Source organism: Phragmites australis, chromosome 8 (assembly GCF_958298935.1).
Source record: "Phragmites australis chromosome 8, lpPhrAust1.1, whole genome shotgun sequence".
Classification (NCBI taxonomy): domain Eukaryota; kingdom Viridiplantae; phylum Streptophyta; class Magnoliopsida; order Poales; family Poaceae; genus Phragmites; species Phragmites australis.
The window spans coordinates 20,065,112-20,083,124 of NC_084928.1; positions in this window are offsets into that span (position 1 = coordinate 20,065,112).

Sequence of the window (18,013 nt, forward strand, 5' to 3'; positions counted from 1 at the left end):
CACCCCTGCCGGAGCCGCGGCTCACCTTCTCCTTCCTCCTGCCGCCCGCCCTAATCGCCCCCAACCTCCACCAGCCATTCAAAATCTGAGCCGCTCCACGCCTTAAATTGCCAATTAAATCCTGTGGCCGAGTTCCTGCCCTCCAATCACTCAATCCCGACCGTTTTCCCCTCCAATAACCCTCTCAAATGTGAAAACTGTCGCATTTATCCCCATCAAGGTCGCCGGCCATTTTCTCCATTTCCCGGCCGATTCGCTTCCTCTCTCCCGCATTTAAGTCGCCATCCTCCTTCCTTGGGCCGCACCAAATACACTCTTTTCCCCTCTCTTTCCGCTCAGAAATCAACCTCGACTACGTCATCTTCATCATCTCCAGCGAGAGCACGGTCGCTGCCCCTTTTCTCCGCGACTGAGCCATCATTGATCCTTTTTCTTCTCTCTTCGGCATCGTAGGTGCTCAAGGTCCATTCTCTACCGCTCCTCGGTGCTTCTCCGCCACTGGACACCGCCCTCACCGAGCTCCAAGCTCGCCGGCCGTCCACCGCCCATCCCGGCCTTCGAGCACCCCTCGGTGATGATCCCCTCCGCCTCCTATCTCTTTTGCGCCGCTTCCCGTCGCATTCCATGGTCAGTAGCGTGATTTTGCACATCTCCGGAGATGCGCCAGCGATGCGCCGCTGTCAGCTGCCACCTCCCAGTGACCCAAAGAACCCCGGCCACCCGATCTCTATTTGACGGTTGAGATTAGATACCCCTTCAACCTCATAATTGGTCCACAGTAGACCTGTGGACCGGCCTCCCGGCTGTGGTTCACGGTCTCGTAAACCTATTTCGTGCACTTTTCCTTTAGAAATTAAATCAATTTTGATTTATAATGTCATAATTAGAATTTCTAGTATAAAATCAATTTGGGGTTTTCTCTGAAAATCAAGTAAAATTTGCACTTAAGCCCCTAAACTTCAAAAGCTTAATACTTTTTTGCTCGTAGCTTTGTTTTGGGCGATTTTCACGCTCAAATGTTCATAGCGACGTGTAGAATCTTTTTATAAGGTTTTTACCTAGATTCAATACTACTTGGTGTACTGTTATCAGTAGTTTCCGTTGTGTGCTTTTTCCGGTTTGTCGATTAGGAGGTGCGCAGTTTGAGAATCTTCAAGAGCAATTTTTGAAGATTTTGAGCAACCCTGAAGACAAGTATCCTTGACCATTTTGCCCCTGTTTTAGGATTCATGTGTAGTTTTATCCTTCAATTGCATGCTTGTCTAAATAGAATCCCACTTTAGGGTTTACTAGTTTTGTATGACATTTCCATGTCACCGTTGATGGATCATGGGGTAAAATGGGTAGTTTTTGCTAGTGCATTCATGAGTTGGGGAAATATTAATATTGACTAATGAACTATGCAACAAGAAATCAGGTAATGGTGATCTTGTAGCAACATGGTATAGGGATCCTACAGGATGGTTGGTTTGAGGTGGTGCTTTACAACAAGTTTGTGATTGTTCCTATATGGGGTCCTAAGGACCGGTTCTTAAACATGTAACCAAGTGAATCCGCACAACCATGAGGCTTATATGGGTACAGCCTGGTCAACTAATTAGCTACCCCTCTAACTCTGTGGGTACCGTTGGACGGTTAAGTGGCACAAGAGGGGGCTTCTGCAGTGATTTAATTATCTGTTAGCGGTGAAACCTCAGTGGGTGCCTGCAAGTTGGCAGGAGCTTTGTAAAGGCCTTGTAGTGAGACCCCGACTCTACACCCTGGAAGTGTGAACGGGAATCATGACTCGTGAGAAAAGTTGTGCAGACTCTGTAGAGTACCTATCTGGTCGATCGGCCATGCTCACGGACAAGAGCGAACTTGGACTTCTTCAGGATTAGATGGGATTAGGGTTTGGTATGGTTGGTTGGGTAGCCGGGTAATGGAATTACCAGGTGAGTCTTGGTAGTCAGATGAAATCCGATGAGTCAATCCTTTTATTATAACAGTGTCTCCACACCTAGTAAATAGTTTGCCTAATGTTGGAGTCGCAGGTTAAGTTTATTTAGTGCAGTTAGTCGTGTCTAACCTTTCCTTGACTTAAGCCCCATAGCATGTTTTTCCTATACTTGCGAAGTACATTTTTGTGCTTACACCCGTTGTCCCCTTCTTTGCATCCCCTTTGCTAATCAGAAGCCGTCAATGGAGCTGCTACCATCAAAGAGGACGACTTTGACCCAGAGTTGCTGTTCTAGGCTGGTGTGCCCCCGGTCGACGCCTGTGGAAGATGGAAGCCCCGCTGGCATTGAAGATCTCTTTTGTTCCACTGTGTTTTTGTTTAGACCTTTGGGTCCTTTTGTAATAAGTTTTATAGCGTTGTAATAATGGCACTGTGATGATACAGTGACGATGTAGCACATGTATAGAAACTTAATCCTGGCATACATGTGTTGTGCCCAGTTTTGTTCCTTTAAAACTGGGTGTTACAACAGTTGTACCACAAATATAAAATCAAGGGAGACAAAATATTTCCAAACTCTTGAAAAGAGGCTAGAAAATATTACGACAATAATTGGGCATGATACATTGATTGTCGGTTCCGGCCGAGCCATAATCATTCTCCCTATGGGTATTCAAATAGTAATCAAGAATACACTCATGTACCTTGATTCTGCACATACCCTATTAAATTACAAAGATATCTGTTAAAATTATTTCCATTAGAAACTCATAATGACAACAATGATGAATATTTCTTCATCACCATTACGGATATGACAAACAAATGCTTAAGAAAATTCCTTCATATTCATTAGAATTGTATCATACATATATTAATCATGTATCACATGTTACGTTTAAGATAATTTTTTAGAATCTTGATAAATCCAAGACTTGGCATGATCGCCTTAGTCATCTTGATTTACAGATGATCAGAAAAATTATCAGTAATTCTATTAGCACGATATCAATGTTGCAAAATTCCCAAAATCCTTAAAATTTTGTGTCACCGCATGTGCTGCAAAGAAATTAATTTTAAGACCTTCTTACCTTAGAATTAAATATGAGCCACTCATTTTCCTTGAACGCATTTAAGGAGATATATGTGGTTATAGTCAGCAATTATATTGACCATTAAGGTACTTTATGATGCTCATAGATGCATCTACAAATTTATTGCTCAAATTAAGAGCAAATTATCCTGAATAGAGGATAAAATCCATTGAAATGGATAATGCCATTGAATAAATTTCACAGGCCTTCAATGATTATTGTATGGCCTTCGACATTAATTTGGAGCATTGAGTACTGTATGTGTACCCAATCAAAATGATCTAGCTGAATCTCTCATCAAGATAATTTAATTAATTATACAACCATTATTTCAAAATTACAATTTACCAACCTCATGTTGAAAATCATAATGTCTTACACACTAGAGATTTAATTAAAATAAGATGAACTGCATATTATACAGCTTTTGCGTTGCAGTTAAGTACGTGGAAATGAAATAAGCATTTTTCATCTCTGATAATTTGGCTATATTGCATATGTACCGATATCACCACCGCAGCGTACATCAATTGGCCCTCACAGAAAATTTGGGATCTATATCAGGTAAGTTCTTCGTCAATCATGAAATACCTCATACCCCTAACAGCGGACTTATTCACAGCCCAGTACGCTGATGAGGAAAATTTATAGGCATGGGAGATCAAAAGGACCACAAAAAATGTCAAGAAATAAATTGAAATTTCACATGCTTTCAGTCCTTAAACATGGACATTCAGTCTATAGATCCAAGTACTAAAGCATCTGAAAATGAAGTTCAAAGATTCATAAATTTGCAACACATTATAAATTATCTGCCAGATACATTTACTGACAACAAAGGTGTCACTAAATCATATCTCTACACTTAATGCGCTAGAAAGAGTGGAGGTACATAATAAAACCACTCAACTCCAAAATGCAAATAAGAGGGGGACAAGTATGGTCACAAAGGATAATGCTTTTTATAAGCATCCATGAAAACAAAACAGCAAATACAAATCAACCTGAGGTTTATTGACATCTTATGGATACTCAGTATCCAAGGCCTATGGATGCTCAGTATCCACGACCTAGCACAAATGTGCGTACTAATTTAGGTGATGGGACATTAGAACACCATAACTTCATTATTGTGGGAAATCACAATGAATTATAAGGGGTAAAAGTAATATCCATACAATTATATTGATTTTGGAGAATCATACAATAGAAAGACTACAATTATCGATAAATATTTCTCCTCAAAAATTGTCAAAGATCTTCAACTGAATCCGGGCCAAAGTCAATGGCCATGGTAGAGTGCCTCAAGCACTCAGACTGGACTAGATAGAAGGAGGAAATTACGGTAGAATTACACTCGCTCAACAAAAGAGAGGTATTTTTACGACAGTAATACCTACTCCTCAAAATGTCCACCCTGTGAGATCAAAAGGTTTTTGTCCGCAAACGTTATAAACAATGAGATGGTGATACAAAGCGAAGCATGTAGCATAAGGGTTTAGCAAAGACCCGATATTGATTTTTGATGAAACATACTCTCCAGTTTTAAGTGGAATAACGTTTTGATATTTAATATCATAGGCAGAATCCAATCGCTTGCTTCGGAAATCTATATGAAAGTCTTAGAAGGGCTATAAATTCTGAATTCGAAAGTAAATCACAATATGTATTATGCAAAGTCACTCCATGACTTAAAAATAGTCGGATGAAATATGTACAAACCGACTGAATGATTTCCTTCTGCAAAAGGGTTACTCAAATAATGATGATTGCTTATATGTGTTTGTAAAGAAATCCTCAAATGGATTTGTATCATCTAAGTGTATATAGATGATCTCAATATCATCATAAATACACAAGAAGTATGTAGTCATCTTAAGACAGAATTTGAGATGAAGCATTTGGGTAAAACCAAATTTTGCTTAGATCTACAACTGGAACATATTCCTTTAGGAATACTTGTATAGTAGTTTGCATATACCTAGAAGATATTGAAGAAATTCAATATGGATATATTATAACCATTAAAACACCTATGATCATTCAACCCCTTGATATGGATAAAGATCCATTTAAGCCTCGGGATAATGATAAAGAGATATTTGGACCTAAAGTTCCAAATCTCGGTACCTTTGAAGCGCTAATGTATCTTGCAAATCGCACCAGATCTAATATTGTATTTGTAAATAACTTGCTAGCTAAATATAGCACAACTCCAATAAACGTTATTGGGCAGGAGTAAAGAATATCCTCAGATACTTCCAAGGTACAATAGAATCTTGGTTTATTATATCAGAAAAACCAATACATGACTATGGTTGAAAATACATATGTTGTCTATTTATTTGATCCCCACAATGCCAGATCACAGACAGACTTTGTATTTTTATATGATGGAAAAGCCTTCTAATAGAAGTCATTAAAATTAGACTCTCATATTCTGAAATAATGATATGAAGCATCACATGAATGTGTATGGCTTCACAGCATGATTAACCACATACAAAAATCATGCAGCATTGGTTCATTAAAATCTTCTAATATTATCTATGAAGAAAATGTTGCTTGTATTGCTAAAATACTTTGCAAACAATACCATGTGATAATCTTACATATTTATTCACAAAGTCTTTACCAACATATTTATTCCATTCATGGAATTGGTATGAGACGACTTCAAGATATGCAAAGTTCAGAGGGAGTAGATCCCTAATACATAACCTGTTATGATCCTCAGATCAGAAATATTACACTCTTTTCCTTTATGAGTTTTTCCAACATGATTTCTCATATGAGATTTTTAATGAAGCAATATCAATGCAAGCAGATATGCCACATCATTTTCTCCTAATTTTCCCATTGGATTTTTAAGGAGTTTTCGATGACATATTACAATTATTTCTCCTCATATTTTTCCTACAGGGTTTTGGGAGGAGATTTCATAGCGTTATATACAGATGACTAAATTGATCGAGGGGGAGTTGTCAAAGATTAGCCCTCAACAATATACCCGTAATTAAACAAGGGTACCTTTGAGATCAGAGATCGAGTAGAAAACAAGACACACGATGTATACAGGTTCGAGCCCCTAGTTGGAGTAATACTCTATATCCTGTGTGGATGATGTTGTATAGTGAAGGTATCGAGTACAAGCAATGTGGCTAGATCTATTACAATGGATGGGATTGGATCTAGACTAATCTAGGGCTAATGTTTACGACTAGCTGTGAGTCCCTTTTCACAAGTAGTCGTCTGATTTCAACTAACACAACTATACGAAGCCCGTTTACCAGTCCCTCGTATTCTGCAACATTGTTAGAAGCTTTAAATTCTAGTTGAATGGTGTACCTCAGTTCATCATCCATTAGACATTTGAGCACGATGACAGCCCCCGAGCCTTGAAGCATGAGAATTTTCTTGAGAAAGCAGGTAGCACTGATTATTACTTATTCGACTTGATTTGTCTTTTTGATTTCAGGTTCCGGTCTTCTATCGAGAGGGACAACATCCCCAAGGCCAGGGTCCTTGTTCTCGAGGATACCTCCTCCTCCTGTGCCAGCGACAAGGGGAAAGCACCGACCGATCAAGAGGTCGAAGGGTCTCCTTGATGCAAGAGATCATCCTCGCCATCCGACCCACCGCCCCTCAAGCGCGCGTGTGGAAGAAGTCAACTGGTGCTAAAACTGAGTCCTTAAAATGATCACTTGTGTAGTGGCTATTTTGATTATTGAGCGTATGCCGATTGATGCCCGGTCTGTATGGTGGCCCTTCATATAGAGAACAACTGAAGCTCCCCTTCAATTGCCTCCTCGAGTGACCGCCATGCCTGATGACTTGGTAAGAGAGGTAGCTCGTATCAAGTTGCCCCCTTACACTGGTCATTCCTCTAAGGATTCGCTGGATAAGTCTAGAATGATGATTAGTCATTGTGGGCGGGATTATTGCAGGCAATGGCTTTCATGGCTTCATCGGACCCCCAAGTTATCCCTTCGACACAACCGGTCCCAACTACCAGTATGATGAAGAAGAAAGTAACAATCAAGAGGCAGAAGTCGAACATCTTTTTGCACATTCTGATTGCCAAAAGGCTTGACTCAGGTATTAATCTTGACTTGTTGCCTTCATTTTCATTCCTTACCACGTCGATCCTAGGCCATTAGGTTTGGAGAAGTAAAAAGAGCATACGACAAGCGATTCAGCCATCCAACTGGCTCTGCTTCCTCTGACAGGCCGCTTCTGCCTCCTCGAGTAGAACAACCTCCCACAAATGCACCCGAACCAAGCCTGAAGGCCGACACAGCTGAAGCCCTTGCAACAACACCAACTATTGATATTTGGGCGGTGATAGAAGCTCATATCAAGACTGCAGGCGCCCAGATAGCAATTGCAAAAGTTCAGTATTTGGCGATCGACTATTCTAGCCTCTAAAAGGCCCTCGATGAGAAGGATGTCCTACTAGTCACTTGCCAAGAAAAGATCAATGGTTAGTTTTACTCACGGGTCACTAGTATATGATTCAAACATCGAGCAACTAATGCTAAACTATTTTTGTTTGCTTTCCTAGCTCTCAAAGCCAACTTGAATATCCAACTCGAGGTTGTCGTTGAGTCAATAAAGGTCTTCAAGAAGGATTCTAAACAACGAGAAGAACTCAGAGATGCTTTGAAAAAGGCAGAAGCTGATAAGGACGCCATGGCTGCCAGTCATGACACTGCAGTTTCAACGCTTCAAAAGCGGAGGGACAGACCCTCGACCGCATGAACTAGTTAGCTTTCGTTAGCGCCAAAATGATGCTTGGTCTCCTAAGAGCTAGAACCTCAACCTCGACATATCAGTAGTGACGAAAGGGTCTGAGTGCTCTGCGAAAGATACAACAGACATTATCCAAAACATTAGACCTCTGATCCCCGCCTTTGTCGAGTCCTTAGCACTTAGGTTGCCTCATGACGAAAACGAGGGCATCCCTTCTAGCTGTTTTCTAGTAGTTTTTGACTTGAAACATTTGAAACTTGATCCGCAATTTGGGGATGTTTGTAACATTACTTCTATTTTGCTTATCTATTATGCTATTGCCTACTATTTCCTTGTCAATGAAAAAGAGTTAGCATAAGTAGATGCAATATGGAATAGTAAATGTTATGACCATCCTCAAAATTGATTGACTGTATATCCATTGATACCTGAAAGCTCAACTAGAAAAATTACTAAATATGTTGGTCTTTGAGTAAACACTCGAAGTAGCCAAAGGAGTAAAGAAAACAAGACAAGTGTAGAACTAGGAATAGAAATAACATGATGGTTTTTGCAAACTTTAACCTACTTGCGAATGAGAACTCGATAGAAAACACATATGGGACCGACTTAGAACTTCATACCCTTATGGGCCATTAGGCGTGAGATGTCTGATAATCTCTGATGCCATTGTGCCTTATGAGGCGTAGTTGTCCTTCATCAACCCAATACATGCCTCTTATGGTTATATCTGATGTAGCCAATAAATTTTGCAAAAACATTTATTTATGAAATATGGTACTACTATGTAGCCCTTGACTCTTTGGTCGAAGAAAAGACTTCTCGACTGGAGAGTAAGAAAGAACATACATGTACCAAAAAAATACGTGGTAACCCCCGACTCTCTGCTTGATGACTGGATCGAGTGGAGAGCAAAGCCGTAGCATTGAAAGTATACGATGTAGGCCCTGACTCTCTGTTTGATGTGATAATCAAGATAGAGAATAAAATTGTAGCATCAATAATACAAGATGTGGACCCTGACTCTTCGCTCAGTGACTCGATTGAGTAGAAAGTGGAGCCTAAGTGCTGACATTATGCGATGTAGCCCTTGGCTCTCTGGCTGATGTGATCATTAAAACATAGAGTAGAGCACGAGCATCATAAGTACACAATGTAGCCACCGACTCTCTGCTCGATGGCTAGATCGAGTGGAGAGTAGAGCATAAGCATCGACTCTTTATTCTCGACCACATGCTGGAAGGTGTAAACCCACGAGCGTATGAATATAATTATTTCAAGGTCATTGAGTGAATTCGAACAGTTGGGTAGATGAATATGAAAAATCCACTCCTGTTCATGCTCGTTTTCACTACAACCTTTGATTTGACAGGCCATAATGACACAACATCCTGCTACACAGAGATTGGATGCGTTGCAATGCCTTAGTGAAGTCTCAGCTTCCACCTAATGCATCGGCCTACGAATGTCGCGCACCCGAGGCGATCTCGGAAATTAAACCGTCGTTATCGGATCTTGATAGCTACAAACCTTACCGTTTGACCCATTCTTGTGACTATAAATAGAGGGACCCGAGGCCGTATGTTTCTGACCCCTTCCCTTTCCTTCTTCCTTCCACATTGCTCAATAGCACTCGTACATTTTGAAATCATGGCCCCCACTTCACCGTTGTCTCTCAAGCAATACCTAGAAACTGAAGAAGTAGGATCTCTTGCCCTAAAGCCTCTCGCCATGGTTCTGCCAGAAGTCATCATCATCTCCTCCAACAAGGAAGAATCGAGCAAGAGACCTAGGAGAAGAGCGAATAGGTCCGTCAGAGATTGTTGACCCTTCACTCGGCACCTCTGGCTCTTCCAAGACGCTGATGCCTCAGAGGAAGCAGCACGGGAAATGGTAACACGGGCTGCATGGGAGGGGGGATGGTGATGGTGGTGATCTTGATAAGATCATGGACAAAGCCTCCGATGAGTTCTTCAGTGATGGATCCCCCGAGCCTCTGGTAGTGAAGAAAGTGTGGTAGTCTTCTCCATTGACAACCTCCAGATCGCTTCTGCATCCCATGAAGGGTCCCTCGGCATCACCGGCGCCGATCAGTAGCTCCAGCATGGCAGGATCCTCGTCTCGACCATTTTCTCTGGCCCTTTTGTTGGCCGGTGACTGATCTCTAGGGCAATCAGCTCCCTCCCCAAGGAGGAGCAGAGGAGGTTCCTCGACTCATTCCAGGATAAGTAGGGATCCACATACTTCTGAACTCTTGGAAGTGGTGGATGTTCACTATTTGCAAGAGCTAGGAAAATCCTTTCTGTCAACTATGGGCTAGCCACGCAGGTTGAAAACAAAAATATGTAATAGAATAGTCAGTCTGATCAAATGTAATCAACTTACCTTTAATTTACCTTATATATGAATGAAACTGTTAGAGTTGATCAATATTCCACAAGTGTTCGAGTATCTCACCGTTTGGAGTAGATAACTGCACTGATCTAGGTCGAGTGACTTCTACTACTATATAGGGCCCTTCCCACTTAGATGATAACTTGTGGCGCCTACCCAGTTCCTGCACCTTTCGTAGAACAAGGTCCTTAGTAGTTAGTTTCCTTGGCTAGATTTCCTGACTATGATACTACACAATGCTTGCTGATACTAAGCCACTCGAATGAATGCTCAATCATGGTACTCCTCGAGTAGATTGATCTCGTCTGCTTGTAATTGCTCTTGCATTTCTTTCGAGTAACTTTCCACTAGTGGCGATCCAAACCACAACTCATTCTGGAGCAGTGCCTCTGCTCCGTAGACCAAGAAGAACGGAGTTTCCCTGGTGGCTTTGTTAGTCAAAGTGCGAACGACCCATAATATCGAGGGAATTTCCTTCACCCTACGTTTCGAGTAGGCTTTCAACCTATAGAAGACCCGAGTTTTGATACTTAGCAATACTACACCATTAACGCGCTCCACCTGACCATTACTCTGAGGGTGAGCTACTGAAGTGAAACAAGTTTTGATGACAAATTCTTCACAGAACACAGTAAAGGTTCCACTTCTGAACTGGCTACAATTGTCTGTAATTATTCGATGCAGAATGTCGTATCGAGTAATTATGCTCCTCATGAACTTCTTATCCGCTTCTACGGCTATCTTCGCCACGGGTTCGGCCTCGGTCCACTTAGTGAACGTGTCGATCGCCACAAATAGGAACTTATAATTACATTGGGCCCTTAGGAATGGTCCCAGGATATCCAAGCCCCAGACAAAGAAAAGCTAAGAAAGAGGAAATGTTTTGTAGATCTTGGGCTACTCGAGTGGTCTACCTTTCGAAAAATTGGTAGCTTTCGCACTTTGTGACCAACTTGGAAGCATCTTGGAGGGCAGTCAGCCAATAGAACCCTTGGCAAAAAACTTTTCCGACCAAGGTGCGATAAGACACATAATTTCCACACATTCCTCTATGGATATCGAGTAATATTTTATTGCCCTCTTCCTAAGTGACGCACTTCATCAAGATTCTATTACTCCCCTTTTGATAGAGCTTGCTGTCTACCGAAGTGTATAGATTCTACTTAAGAGCAATTTTCTCTGCATACACTTCATCATCAGGGATCTCTCAATTTGCAAGATAGGCTCGGAATGGAGTGGTCCAAGTCAATTCACTTTCGAGTAGTGCAGCTCCCATGTCTGTGGGTTCTGCATCGCTAACCTGACCAGACTACTAGTCGGGTTGAGCAGCGTCTGTGCTCGAGGCTGTTGAGATAGACAATTTCAAGAGTTCCTCGATGAACACTCCCACAAGTGTTGGTGAACGAGATGAAGCGAGCCTTGCGAGTTCATTAGCCGTGGAGTTATCGCCTCTCTGAATGTGCGTGACTTCCAGCCCTTCAAACTTTTGCTCGAGCTGTCATACCTCATTAAAATAAGCTGCCATGTTGTCGTCCAAGCACCAGTACTCCTTTTGCACTTGGTTTACAACTAGTTGTGAGTCTCTTTTCACGAGTAGTTGCCTGATTCCAAGTGACACAGCTATGCGGAACCCTTTACAGGTCCCTCGTATTCTGCAACATTGTTGGAAGCTTTAAGTTCTAGTTGAATGATGTACATGAGTTTGTCATCCATTGGAGATTTGAGCATGATGCCAGCCCCCGAGCCTTGAAGCGTGAGCGATCCGTCGAAGAAGGACTTCCAATGGTCTTTGACCATGTTTGGCTTTATTTCTTCAATGTTTGTCCATTTGGTGATGAATTTAGCTATTAATCCCGACTTAATGCTTGTATGTGGTGCATAACCCACATCAAACTCGTTGAGTTTGACCGCCCATTGCGCAATTTGTTTAGTAACATCCCTATTGCGTATGACATCCTTCAGCCGATACGTAGCCACGATGGTGACCTTATGCACCTGGAAATAATATCCTAGCTTCTAGGAAGTCATTAGGACTGCGTACAACAACTTCTGCACTTGTGGGTTTTGTAACTTGGCAACGTGTAGTACTTCTCTCACGTAGTAACCCGGCTTCCGGACTATGGCCTTATTCTCAGGGCATTCCTGTTTGACCACCAGGATTGTACTTACAACTCGTGGGGTAGCAGCAATGTACAAAAAGAGCTCCTCTTTGTCGTTATATGGGGTTAGAATTAACGGAGATGATAAATACATTTTCAAGTCTTGGAAGCCTTCTCCGCTTCTTTCGTCCACTCAAACCGATCTTATTTCTTTGGTAGGTTGAAGAAATGCATCTCTTGCTCGCCTATCTTGGAGATGAATCAACTAAGGGTCGTTATGCATCATCTAAGTTTTGAAGTTCCTTCAGTGTTCGAGGTGACCACATCTGGTCGAGAGCCTCTATTTTACACGGATTGGTCTCAATGCCTCGACTTGACACTAGGAAACTGAGAAGCTTGCCAGACAGAATGCTGAATGCGCACTTCTCAGATTAAGCATCATAAGATACTTTCTGAGGTTGTCGAATGTTTCCTTGAGATCATCAATCAATGCATCTTTGGTTCTAGATTTGACTACAATATCATCGACACAAGCTTCAATATTACACCCAATCTGGGGTTTTAAACAATTTTGAATACACCATTGATAAGTAGCACCAGCACTCTTCAAACTGAAATGCATCTTTACATAACAAAATACAGCAAAGGGAGTAACAACCTCATCCTCTATTCCCATGCTAATTTGGTGATACCCTGAATAGGCTTCTAGAAAACGCATCAATGAACAACCCGCCATAGGGTCGATAATTAGCTTGATGCGAGGTAGAGGAAAAGGATCCTTGGGACAAGCTTTGTTGAGGTCGGTGAAGTCGACACACATTCTCCACTTGTTGTTGGCTTTCTTCACGAGGATAGGGTTCGCGAGCCATGTAGGATGACAAACCTCTCAAATGAAGCCCGCCAGTTTGTCAATATCTTCCTGGATGGCTTGCTTTCTGTCGTCCGCAAATCTTCGTTGCTTCTGCACCACAGATTTGGCACCGGGTTCCACAGCTAGTTGATGCTCGATCACCTCCTTAGGGACTTCAGGCATATCAGACAGCTGCCACGCAAACATGTCATGGTTTACCCAGAGGAAAATGATGAACTTGGGTTCCTATTTGGGGTCAAGGTTGCCTCTACCTTGACCGTCTTGGCCAGCTCAGATGAGCCAAGAGGCACTACCTTGACACCACCCTTGGCCTTCTTGTCCTTAGTGTCGTCGTTGGTCTTACCTTTGGTGGAGTCGTTGAACTTGGAAGTACCAGCAAGACTTATGAGCTCGGAGTCCCTGGCACTATTCTTGCTCTTGGCTGCGGCTTGATGCTTCTGACACTTAGACTCTGTATCTACTGAGGTGGTTGCTGCTCGGTAAAAGTGCTCGACCGTCTCCAGGCTCTGCTTGTCACACTTGACTGCTGCACGCTAGTCTCCTTTGATGGTTATGACACCTTTAGGACCTGGGATCTTAAGCACCTGATATGCATAATGCACCATGGACATGAAGTTACCTAGCATTGGGCGACCAAGGATCACATTATATGCCATCTCGAAGTCTGCAACGTTGAAGGTTAACTTCTCTGTGTGAAAGTTGTCCGGCTCGCCAAACGTGACTGTTAACTCGATCTAGCCAAGAGGCATGGTCGATGAATTCAGAGTTATACCATGGAAAGCTCAGCTCCTGCCTTGAGCTTCGACCTTTGGATTCCCATCTTGTCTAATGTTTTAGCGAAGATGAGGTTGAGTAAGCTACTTCTATCGACCAAGGTCCGATAAACCTTGATATTGAGGATAGTAGTCTAGACCACAACTCAGTATTGACCAGGATGTGGAATCGCAGCTGGGTGATAAGCTTGATTGAAGGTGATTGGAACTTCTGACCACTTGAGGTACCTAGGACGCCCGGTCAGAGCTAGGTTAACCTCCCTTCCGACTGCTTTGTACTTCCTCTTGGACTCATATGAGGTGGATCCTTTGAAGATGTGTGCCAAGTTCTGATCAGCCCAACAGAACTCGGGTTTATCATCGTTATTATCTGGTTTGGCATGTTTGCTATGCTAGTCGGCCCTCACGCTTCTCTTCAAGCTTCTTGTTGACAACCTAACCCTTATCGAAGTCGGGTTGGTTGGATCGATGTACCGAACACCACTTCCCACCACCGCGGCTCTGCCCTTATTGTCTCCATAGTTGCGTGACTTGCTTCTCTCAACCGCAGCTACTGTCATGTTTGGACCCTTACACTTGTCATCAGATTTTCCCTTCTTCCCCTCGTCTTCAAAGACTTGGGTTTGTCTTTGCTAAACTAAGGGTTCTTGGCATGTGCCTAAGCTTCAGCACGTTTCACAAACTTATCAGACAACTCAAAGAGTTCTTTGACCATATGGACCTTCCAGGTAGCTAGCTTTCCGACCAAATCTCTGTCCTTGATGCCTCTCTTAAAGGCAATGATGACCGACCCATCGGAGATGTTTGGGATCGTATTACGCCTGTCGTTGAACCTTCAGATGAAGTCCCAAAGAGATTCGTCTTTGCCTTGGTTCAGCTGATGAAGATTGTCTTCTGTTCCCAGACGCTCGAACATACCTTGGAAGTTGGCGATGAAATGAGCCTTCAACTCAGCCCACGACCGGATCGAATTGGGAGGTAGGTTCAATAATCAGGACCTTGCCGGTCCATTGAGAGTGGTTAGTAAGTAATTGGTCATTATCTTGTTGTCGCCACTAGCTGCTCGAAGAATAGTGGTGTAAATCTAAAACCACTAGTTAGGGTTGAGCTTCCCATCGTATTTCTGGATCGAACCCACTTTGAACTTCTTGGGCTATGATATCAACCGAAGCTCGGGTGTGAAGGCTTCGCAACCTCCGTCAAACTCTTCAGGATGTGATGGGGGAGGGCTATCATGTTTGTTCCTGGGGAGTCACGTCGACCATCTCATCCTGGAGATCTGTAGTTATTGTAACACCAGTCGTCCTCACGATGCTCCTCACTACGATTGTCGATCACTTCCCGTAAATTGCACCTGTAGTGAGGGATGCGGTTTCTCAGGTCTTCCTAGTTTATGCGTCTATAGACAGGGCAGTTGCAGTTTGGACTGCAAGGCTACGCTCAAGCTCAATCACCTGAGCTTCTCGCTTGTGATCCCTCACCTTCTGGGTGTCCACGTCTGTGGCTCCTTGATCTAGCGCCTTGCCATATGTGGTGCCTAGAGTCGCTAGGGTTATTTGCTCGAGCAGCTTGGATCTGAGTTGCATTGAGTAGAGTCTTCAGCTGGTTGACCATCGGGGTTAAGGGATTCATTGGATCCAACATGAGGAAGGATATTAGGATCATATGAGCACCATGATCTTTGCCCTCCAGAATGCTAAAGACACCACTGTCAAGGTTTGGGTGTGGTCAATCTGACGTCTCCCCATGATTGCTATCCCAAGGGAGTTCGTTCCTCGATCTTGAAGCTGTCGTTGGTGGGGGCATCACCTGTCCAGGAGGCATCCCCTCGATAAGTCATCATCGAATATAGGGGTTTACCTAATTATCTGCACTTTGTCGATGATGAGTGGTGTCAGGGATCTGAAAGGATCTAGCTGCGGATGTCCCTAGTGGTAATCCTTCGGTGTTGTCGGTACCTTGGGCATCGGTCGCCGCTGTTGGATCCTCAGGGATTCCTACATCATTGTTGTCCACAACGTTCGGATCTTCCACATTCTGCTCAACAGGTGAGTCACCAACTCCTCCAACCATGAACACAAATCGATCTGTTCGGTTGCTCTTGTTGTTGATGTAGTTGTCATTGTCACTCTCGTGACCTTCACCGTTGCTGTCGGTGTCCATCAACTAAAGAACGTTAGGCTCCTAGGGATCCCACTCGAGGTGTCCCATCTCACGGTATGCGTCCAATGGGTTGGACATGAGGATACCGGTGTGGATCAATCCACCTTGATTGTACCAGCAATAAACTATAGTTTCGAAGGTGATCTCAGAACCGGTAGGAGGTGATACGAAGATGGTTGTTGCCGACTCGAAGTGATCGTAGAAGCCGGTGTCGGAGAATCCAACATGGATGCGCACTTGAGACATGATCGGTCCTGAAAAAATAGATGAAGGTCCCTACCTGATGTGCCAACTGTCAAAAATTAGTGTCCGATAATATATCTGTAATTAAATAGGGGTACCTTCGAGATTAGGGATCGAGCAAGAAATAAGACACACGATATATACAGGTTCGGACCCCCGATTAGAGTAATACCCTACGTATTGTGTGAATGATGTTGTATATTGATAATCTCAAGTACAAGCAATATGGCTAGACCTATTACAATGGAGGAGATTGGATCTAGACTTATCTAGGACTAAAGTTGCCGAGTTTCTCTGATTGCTAGGGTCTTGGAGTCGCTTGTGTCGAGATGTGTATGCATAGATTGTTCTCTAGTTTTGTTGTAGTTGTCCTCTCCTGGGGTCAAGAACCTTGTCTTATATAGGGGTCAAGGCACCGTCTTAGTCCTGGTCATAGTCGATATCTAGTCTTTTATCTTGTCGGCCAAGGCAAAGAAGCCGAATCCGACCTGTATACTAGTCGTACTCGAGTTAGATAACTCAATCAAGACATTCCTGGTATATGTCTTCGAGATCTCCATGAATATTAGGTTCTGCAGATTCAGATCCGTAATATCTGAAATTACTAAGCATATGTACGATAGATCATGTCCATATAAAATGTATTTTTTATACGCATATATCTTATAGTTAGATATTCGACAGGAGTGTTACGACACAAATGATAATAATCAATTAGACATATATTAAAGAGAGATGTTTCTTCGAAGATATATGAACTTGTCTTTTTATTCTATATAAATTAGACATAAGTGCAATGAAAAAAAAAGAGTTCATTCTCTACCCTCTCGAGTTCTCTGTTTTACACTGTGTTACAACCGTTGCTTATATTTTTGCAGATGCCCCCTGCGCACCATTTCATTTCTTTTGTTGGGCGGGCCATCCCGTTGTTCCTGTTTACTGAGCACAAATTGGACAACGCCTTGAGTGGATTGGTGAGGCAATCGAAGGAGAATGGGCCATCGAGGACGACGGGACGAGTCGTCAGATGCTCCTCGCATGCCGGTGCATCAAGTGCATCTATGGCTTACGATGTTATTAGTTATCCGTATACGTTATTATCTAATATGAACTGTATACGTAGATTGAATAGAGTTAGATTTATTGAAAAAAATATTTGATTATTTATATTTGTTTAGATAAACTGAGCTGAGTTTTTATTTAATTGACTAAATCTGAAGTCGTATGAGCGGGTACAAAAACTGATATTTTGATTGGTACGTTATTATCTAATATGAACTGTATACGTAGATTGAATAGAGTTAGATTTATTGAAAAAAATATTTGATTATTTATATTTGTCTAAATAAATTGAGCTGAGTTTTTATTTAATTGACTAAATCTGAAGTCGTATGAGCGGGTGCAAAAACTGATATTTTGATTGGTTGCCCCTATAAAGATGATTTTATGATACTGACATGTGAGCCCGCTGTATGAGCGGATGGGCCAAGCTACGAAGGAAAGCTCGAATCCATTGGACCAAGCTGGAATAGTCCATACGAATAACTAAACACACTTCTCTATAAGATTATATGTATCCGTCGAGTCAGGATCTATTCATATAGGTAACCAATTACCCCCTTAGTGTTTAGTCCTTGTTTAATTTGAGATTTGGGGAAACTTTTAGGCGCACGGAGGGGCTGCGC